This window comes from Nannospalax galili, unplaced genomic scaffold (assembly GCF_000622305.1).
Source record: "Nannospalax galili isolate Female #2095 unplaced genomic scaffold, S.galili_v1.0 scaffold633, whole genome shotgun sequence".
Taxonomy (NCBI): Eukaryota; Metazoa; Chordata; class Mammalia; order Rodentia; family Spalacidae; genus Nannospalax; species Nannospalax galili.
In genome coordinates this window covers 5,458,299-5,467,635 of record NW_008336075.1, presented here as the reverse complement: position 1 = coordinate 5,467,635, position 9,337 = coordinate 5,458,299, and the positions used below count along the sequence as shown (strand labels likewise).

Below are 9,337 nucleotides of genomic sequence, written 5' to 3'. Positions count from 1 at the left end.
CACACACACACACACACACACACACACACACACACACACACACAGCTGCTAGAATGATCAAATATGGGTTTTCCTGTCTGGTGTCAACTTTCTGTATTATTGCTACATTACAAAAATAAGACTATCAATTAATTTAGTTGATTCTGTCTGGACAGTTACTTGAACAACAGGTATGGAAACAGGTGGGAAGTACAAATATTGACCTCAGCTATCCTGATCAAGGACGGGCATCCATCTGGGCCAAGGTAACAGGCAGCCAAGAGGGCAATTTGAGATTTCATTTCTCCAAAAGATACATCTTATGTAAACATAAAACCTCGAATTTAATTTTTGTTCACTTGTCTGTTTTGTTGAGACACAGGCTCCCTACATAACCCAGGCTAGCCTGAACACATGACCCTCCTGCCTCAGCCTCCTGAGTCTGAAATTACAGGAATTACAGTTGGGTACCAACCAATTGAATTTATAGACGTTTTTGTTTTTGTTATTTAAGTCAAGTGTATATGCACCGAAGGAAAGGGGGAAATCTGGTTTGGCAACTATTCACATGGCAAAAGGATCAAATGACTTCATGAGCCACAACTTCAATAAAGTCAATAAAATTATGCCACTGAGAGCAGCAGGTCAAGCAACAGAAGGCCCTGTCTCCTGGTTCTAGGAGAAATGGATTTTACCTGCAGACTTCGGCTTCTCATCTGCAACCTGACGTCAGAGTCAAGTTCCTTCCCTGCCCAACTCACCGGACTTAAAAGAGAGCGGGAGGGCCAGGGCATAGTGGCACATACCTTTAATCCCAGAGCAGGTGGATCTCTGTGAGTTCGAGGCTACCCTGATCTACACAACGAGTTCCACACCAGCTGCGGCTACAGGGAGACCCTGTCTCAAAAATGACACATTTACACTGAAGGACATTTGGGTACAAACACCTGAGAATTGAGCATGTATGGCAGAATGCATAGGGTTCAGTGGGGGAATGGGAGAGGCACGAATGGGGGAGGGGGTCTGGATTTGAGTGGGAAATGTATGAAATTTAAAAAGCTCAATTAAAACTATATATATATGTATATATAAAATACCAAAAAAAAGCAAAGGGGATTATGACTGTAAAATGGTTTGAAATCATGTTCTTTTTTAAAATCTAGCTGTGATCATTATGAAATCATTCATTTAGATCTCTACAAAAAAAGTGGTAATGGTGTTTAGAATACATTCCAAACTGATTTTTTTAAAAATGGGAGCCGGCACAAAGGCTCAGTGGGTAAAGGTGCCAGCTGCCAAGCATGATGACCTGAGTTTGATTCCTGAAACCTATATATGGTGGAACCAACTTCCGGAAACTGTCCTCTGACCTCAACACAGGAGCTATAACACAAGTGCACATGCATGAGCGTGTATGTATACACACACGCAAATGAATGAGTGAATGAATGAGAGGGAGGGAGGGAGGGAGGGATGATGAGATGCCAGGCTGGGGAGATAGCTGTAGTGAGTAAAATGCTTCCCCTGCAAGCATGAGGTCCTGAGTTCAATTCCTAGAACATACAAGAAAAAGCTGGGTATGGTAGTGTATACTTGTAACAGGAGGCAGAGACAGGCTTGCTGGCCAACCATCCAGCCTAGCTGAATCAATGAGTTCTTGGCCAGTGAGAGACTCTGGCTCAAAAACAAGGTGGATGGCTCCTGAGGAATGACACCCAAAGTTATCCTCTGACCACCACTTGTATACACACACACACACACACACACACACACACACAGACACACAGAGTCAAAACCTATTTTTTCAAAAAAAAACATGGGGGGGAGGCTGGAGAGATGGCTCAATGGTTAAGAACACTTGCTGTTCTTCCAGAGGACCTGGGTTCAATTCCCAGTACCTACATGGCAGTTAACCTGTAACTCCAGTTCTAGGGGACCAGACACCCTCTCCTGGCCACTACAGGCAATCCACACATGTGGTGCACTTACATACATACAGGCAAAACACTCATAAACATAAAATAAAAATAAAATATTCTAAAAAAAAAAAAAAAAAGGTCTCCAAAGGAGATGGAGCCCAGGGGCCAAGCTTTTCCATTAAATTTAACCTTGTAAGAGTTAACATGATCACCAGCAGCATGAAGCAGAGTGCAGTACTTCTAACACCTGGGATGTGTAAGAATCATCTGGGGTGGTTGAACCAGTGGCCACGCAGACTTAGCTGACCAAAATCTCTAGATAGTCAAGAGTAAGTGAGATTGGGTCATTTATAATCACACAGGTTCCCAACTGAGCATGGTGATGTTTTACTGCCAGTATATAACACTGTTATTAGCATTAACTCCTACCTACCCAGAATTATTACTCACTAGTAAATGCCAGTCTTCCAACCACTTTACAAGTATTATCTCATTTCATCCACACAACAGCCATATAAGTACCTTCCCGCTACTCACTCTCATTTTTTTATAAAGACTCAAAGACACAAAGAGATTATTTAATTGGTCTAAAATCATAGACAAGCCTATAGTACAGTCAGAATGTACAACAAAGTTTGAAAATCATTCCCACAGTTTCTTTTTAGATTTATTTTATTTTTCAATATTTGTATGTGTTCGTATGTTAGTATGTATACATAAGAGCACATGGAGGCCAGAGGTGTTGGATCCTCTGGAGCTGGAGTTACAGGCAGTCGTGAGTCACCTGACTTGGGAGCTGGGAACCAAATCAGGTCTTCTGCAAGAGCAGTATGCTTTTTTTTTTTTTTTTTTTTTTTTGGTCTTTTTCAGGGTCTCCCTGTAGCCCCAGCTGGCCTGGAACTCATTATGTAGACCACCCTGACCTCTCGAACTCACAGAAATCCACCTGCTTCTGCCTCCCGAGTGCTGGAACTAAAGGCATGCACCACCACGCCTGTCAAGAGCAGTATGCAATCTTAACCACTGAAGAATCTCTCCAGCCCCACACTGTTTCTTAACTTGAAAAACAAGCTGTATATTCTAATCAGGTCATATAAAAAAATTCTATTTTGTTTTACACACTGCATTTAAAGAACACTAAAGAGTGGGCAAGGTGGCTCGGTGGGTAAAGGCATTTACCATTGTGCCTAAGGACCTGAGTGACCCACATTGCAGGAGAGAACCAATTCAGGAAAGCAATCTTCTTACTTCCACATGTGCTATGGCACACAAACTATCACACCATACACACACACACACAAATGTAAAAAAAAAAAAATAACACTTTAAAATACTAATAAAGAGGGGCTGAAAAGATGACTCAGTGGTTAAAAGCACTGGCTGCTCTTGCAGAGGAATCAGGTTCAATTCCCAGCACCCACATGGCAGCTAACAACTGTCCTTAACTCCAGTTCCAGGGGATCTGACACCTTCTTCTGACCTCCACGTGCATTGTACAACACAGGTACACTTACACACATGCAGGCAATACACTCATACACATAAAAAAATAAATAAAAATAAAATAGTAACAAACAACACTTAAAAAAAAAAAAAAAAAAAAAAAACAGGGCTGGGAAGAGGGTTCAGTCAGTAAAGCACTTGGCACACAAGCATGAGGACCTGAATTCAATCTGGACATTAAATTTTTAAAAAGCTAGACATGGCAGAACAAAATTACACTTTCAGTGCTGGGGAGGGGAGGCAGAGACAGGAAGACTCCTGGGGCTCGCTAACCAACAAGTCTAGCCAAATCTCTCCAAATGCAGTGAAGACGACCTATCTCAAAACTATAGGATGAACAGCAATTGAAGAAGACACCTGAGGTTGACCTCTGGCCTTCCTACACACACACAAACATACACACACACACACAATTTTTTAAAAAACAGAAATGCATTAAAACACGAATGAAACTATCAAAAAAATTTTTTAAATATTTTAGGAGCTGGAGAAATGGCTAAGCAGTTAAGAACACTGGCTGTTCTTGCAGAAGACCCAGGTTCAGATCCCAGTATCCACATGGTGGCTAATAACTGTTCAGTTCCAGGGAATCTGATTCCATCTTCTAACCTCCATGGCCATTGCACAAAGGTGGGACACTTACATACATGCAGACAAAACACTCATACACATAAAATTTAAATGGATTTTTTTTTTTTTTTGTCTTTTTGAGACAGAATCTCCCTGTAGTCCCAGCTGTCCTGGAACTCACTATGTAGACCAGGCTGGCCTTGAACTCACAGAGATCTGCCTGCCTCTGCCTCCCAAGTGCTGGGACTACAGGCGTGCACCACCACACCCGGCAAATAGATATATTTTTTAAAAAAATAAAAGCATTGGGGATAGAGAGATGGTTCAGCAGTTAAGGGCACTTACTGCTCTTGCAGAAGACCTGAGTTCAGTTTCCAGCACCCACATGGCTGCTAACAACCATCTGTAACTCCAGTTCCAGGGGATCCAACACCCTCTTATAGACATGCAGTCAAAACACTCATACACATTTTATATAAATAGGCATGAAAGCTTCTCTTAATCCAGAGAGGGGACTGGAATGTAGCTCAGTCAGTGGCAGACAACATAGTGCTTGAGGCCCTGGGTTCAGTGCCCAATACAAATAAACTAGAATACAAATAAACCAAGAGGGAACAAAGGATCTAGGGTTGTTTGCATACTTCTAATATAACCAGCATCAATTCAGGTTATGGTCTCCCCTCCCAGACTCGGGAGCCTCTGACATGCTGAGAATATGCATATCTTTACAAATGAACCTCTTGGGACCTTGTACCCAACTCAAAAATGGGTTTAGTAAAGAATCTCATTTAAATCTAGAGAAAGCCTGACTGACCAGAGGAACCTGAAGATGTGTTTCAAAAAGATTTAATTCACACTGCTTCAGGGGGTTAACTAACATCAACAAGTGAAGGGAAGGGGCCAGACTTTGTGCAGTCTAAAACATTTCTGGTAACCAAAGCCTGTTCTGGAGAAAAGAAGCATGCCTGCATTTTGTGTCTAAGTAGAGATTGTGGATATAAGAACTCTTCCACAGCTTTAATCCTATTCATTTACATTTCTTTATTCTTTCACACAATCAACAACCTCCACTAGTTATAAAGTCACACCAGCAAACAGAAGACATCAGAGTATGTTCTATAAACTCCTTGTATCCAAGGATTTAAAGAGTGAATGCCCCAGAGTGAGGGACCAGGAGGAAGGTGAGGGATACAAGCAGAAAGAGCAGGAGTGTGGAGGCTTCCCGGCAGGATGCAAACAGAAGTTAAAAGGGTGTTGGAGAAGATGCTCCACCATCTGGGCACATCTGAGCTATATCTTTTGGGCTCCATGAAGAGAGGTGGGATGGGGGAGTGATACCTTAAGAATTTGGACAGAAAAGTCGTCTGGTGTGGCAGAAAAAGAGGCAGTAAAGCCCTAGGATGGGGGGAACCAGCTAGAAACAATCAGTAAATTATGGCACTTTACAGATTGGTTAATTCAACACACAGTCTATGTATGTATAGAGGCTTTACGGGGTGATGCTGGGCTGGGCACCGAGTAAGAAAGCATGGTTCATTTGTGAAACATTTTACAAACCAAAAACTGCCATCAGAAGAGATTTTTTTCTTTGTTTGGTTTTTATTTTAATTGAAAACAGATCTTTCTCTTAGCTTCAAGGAACTCTTTCAAGTGATTCTTTTTTTAAACACAATTTATTACTATCTACGATTTTCACCAATTGAGTGATTTGAGCACCAAATTTGCATTTATCACAAGTGGCAAGTATTGGAACTCAGTTCTGAGCCTAATCTTTAACTTTAAATAGTTATACTTACAATAGTACTACAAAATTAGAAGTATTATTTATTTAAAGTTAATTTTAGGGTCCTTAAGATGGCTCAGCAGGTAAAGAAGGCACTTGCCACCAAGCCTGAATTCCAACCCTGGGATCCACTTGGTAGAAGGAAAGAACAAACTCTGAAAATTGTCCTCTGACTTCCACACATGCATTGTGGCACATTCATTCATACCCACTCGCATACACACACTAAATAAATAAATGTAATATAAAACTGATTTTAAGTAATTAGTAAAAATAAATGGAATCTCAAACAAGTCTCGGATCTAAAAATTATCTCACGTAACTTCTGAAGACACTGAGCTACTCAAGAACAGAAAATTAGCAAGACTGAAAAAAAAATTAAATCCAAAACCAAACAAAATGTAATACATTTGAATGATAACCCTAATGTCCTTCTGACCAATCATTCCTTACCATCCATGTAAACTATTTTAAGGATGTGAATCTTGCTCTATAAAAAGCAAGTTCCCATCATCAGAAAGTCTATTACAGTTATTACTGAGACAAACACACCAAGCTGTAGATTTTTGCTTGCTATTAACACAAAAGAAATGTTGGGGGCCAGTAACAGCATTTGCTGTCAAGCCCAAGGACCTGAGCTCAATTCTCAGGATACATACACATGGTAGAAAGAGAGCGTGGACTCCCTCAAGCTGTTCTCTAACCCTCCACATGCATGCCATGGTACATGTAAACTTTCTCATTTCTCTCTCTCTCTCCCCCCCCTCTCTCTCACACACACAAATAAACAAAAGTTTTTTTAAAAACTAAATGGTAGAGCATTTGCCTAGCACATAGAAGGCCCTGGGTTCAAGCCTCAACAACAAAACATAAATAATGAATTAAAACTTTAAAGATCTAAAGTAGTGACTCTATTAGTTTGCTTTTTATTGCTATGATAAACACCATGACCAAAAGCAACTTAAGGGAAGAAAAGGGTTTATTTGGCTTACAATTACAGACTACAATTCATCATTGAAGTAGTCGGGACAAGAACTTGAAGCACAGTCCATGAAGAAACAATATTTACTGGTTTGCTCTCTGGCTCCCACAACTAGCTTTCTTATACAACCTAGACTCACTCACCTGCCTAGGAATAGTGCCTTCTACAGTGGGGCTGGGCCTGTCCACATCAACCATCAATCAAAACAACTCCTCACACACATGCCCATAGGCCAATTTGATCTGAGAAATCTCTCAATTGAGGTGCCCTCTTCCCAGGGGACTCTAGATTGTATCAAGTGTACAATAAAAATTAATCAGCACAGTTACTTGTTACCCATGATAAACGATGACTAACAGAAACTGAGATTTGAGTACTACTACAAAGGTGCACTAGACAATTTTACAAAGATGAATGAGAAAATAGCTCATTAAAATTTAAATCTTTCTTAGCAAGGATTAAAAAGATAAATAATATTCAGCTCTCTGGGGCACTGTGGTATTTTTCCCTATCTCTATAGTCTCTGCATCAATGTTGCTACTCTCCCTCCTAAATCCAAGGATGAGCAATCTTACCCGTTTAGAATTCCTCATACCAAGAGTTCCATAAATGTCACAAATAGTAATAAAAACAATAATTTCTTTCTTTTTTTGGGGGGGGGGTCTTTTTGAGACAGGGTCTCCCTATAGCCTCAGCTGTCCTGGAACTCACTATGTAGACCAGGGTGGCCTTGCACTCACAGAGATCCGCCTGCCTCTGCCTCCCGAATGCTGGGATTGAAGGCGTGCACCACCACGCCCGGCTAAAAACAATAATTTCTAAAGCCAGAATTGATACTGGCCTGTGGCACCTGAATCTGGTGCGAAGTGCCGGGCAGCATGCAACTGTATCTCTCCTGACTCTCCTTCATCACTGCCTCCCAAAGGACTACAGCATCCGAAGCGCTCACTGCCACATCTACAAATTAAAGTATCAGGTTTAAAGAACTCATAGGTTATACCATTAGGTCAGTGTTTCATCAACGAATTCCCCTAACAGAAATTCACCCGGATGCGACACAACATGCTTTAAGGCTCCACCTAATTTGTTTTTTTAATTTAAGAAATAAAAACAACTATTTTTTAAAAATCTTTAGATTCGCAGGGCATGGTGGGGCACGCCTTTAATCCCAGCACTTGGGAGGCTGAGGCAGGCGGATCTCTGTGAGTTCGAGGCCAGCCTGATCTACATAGTGAGATCCAAGCCAGCTGGGGCTACAAGGAGACCCTGTCTCAAAAAAAGACCAAAAAAAAAAAAAAAAAAAAACCCACAAATCTTTAGATTATGCAATGAGTTTTAGTTTAGAAAACCCCACACTCATTCAAGCAGCTCAGAAAATGGAAAGCAAGATTCCATCAGCTCCATTGTACCCAACCAGACTAACGTGCAAGATCACACACTCATCTCCGTCAGAGCGGCTCTGCCAATACCAAAGAACAACAAAGGCAAGTTGAGGAGGGTGCACAGGCTTAACTCAGCACTTGCTCGCTTTCCCCAGCTTCGCAAAGACCCTCCCTGGGGGCCCTCCTGGGGACCAAGGGGACCCTCCGCAGCCCGCAGGGCCCCGGCCGCTCCGCTTTTGTCTAGGCCCGGCTGGGAGCCCCGTCCGCCCGCCTGGCCTCCCAGACAACCCCTTCTTCGCTCTGGATCTTTCTCCACACCCATCACTCTCCGATGACTAGTTGTGGGGTTCGCTCTGCCGAAGCCCCTTCCCTGTCTTTGCAACCGAGGCTCCTTTCAGCGCGCCCCCCAGGCTGCTCTGGCTTTCCCCAACCGGCCTGGGGAGACAAGGGGTCAGGAGGGGCCCCGGGGTGGGGTCTGAAAGCGACAGGGGCACACAAAGCCCAGCTTGACCCCATCGTCGCTCCACCTCCCCTCTGCAAGGCAGCCTGCAATCGGGATGGGACCAACAACCCTCGCACCCCGGCTCCTCACCCCGATCCCACCTCGGGGTCACCCCCTCCCCCAAAAGTGCACCCCAGAGCGGCTGACAGAGCCGGACACCTTCCCTGCCCGGACCCTGCGCCCGCCGCCGCCGCCGCCGCCGGGAAAGGGACCAGGGCCCTCGGGTGGACTTCAGCCTACAGCGCCTTCGTCCTTAACCCGGTACTTACAGCTCTATTATTCACTACTGTTGCGGATGCGGACCGGACAGCCGCCGCCTTCTCCACCCCAATGAGGTTAAGCGCTTGGTGCGGGGATTAAAAAAAAAAAAAAAAAAAAAAAAAGTGAGAAGCTGACTGCGCCTGCGCAGTGCGGTCTCCCTTCTTCCCCCTTACCGCCACCGACCCGGGTGGACCATAGAGACTATAAACCGAGTCCAGAGCGGTGGCTTCCTCTCTATAGTAACGCCCCGCGCAGCCGCAGGTCTGGCAGCGTTGGGCTTCGGAAACTGGCACCACCTGCCCCTTTTACCCCCAAGGGAAGGTTGATTGACCCTAATGGCTATCCGTAGGACAAAGGCGCTTTAAGGAAAAGGGTGACCGGGGAAAATTAGGGCCCTTGGGAGTGGAGGCAAAACTCGGGCAATACAAGGAACATGGGATCTAAGTGAACACGGAA

General features: G+C 43.6%; 1 protein-coding gene across 1 annotated transcript in view; it reads right to left on the bottom strand.

The window, feature by feature from the left end:
* The window catches only part of Clasp1 (cytoplasmic linker associated protein 1), a 289,328-nt gene extending 280,197 nt beyond the window's left edge, over positions 1–9,131 (bottom strand). The window contains exon 1 of the mRNA XM_029562400.1: positions 8,890–9,131. The gene's annotated coding sequence lies outside the window, so the exon portion shown is untranslated. The remainder of the gene's footprint in view (positions 1–8,889) is intronic.
* Between the last annotated feature and the right edge of the window lie 206 nt (positions 9,132–9,337).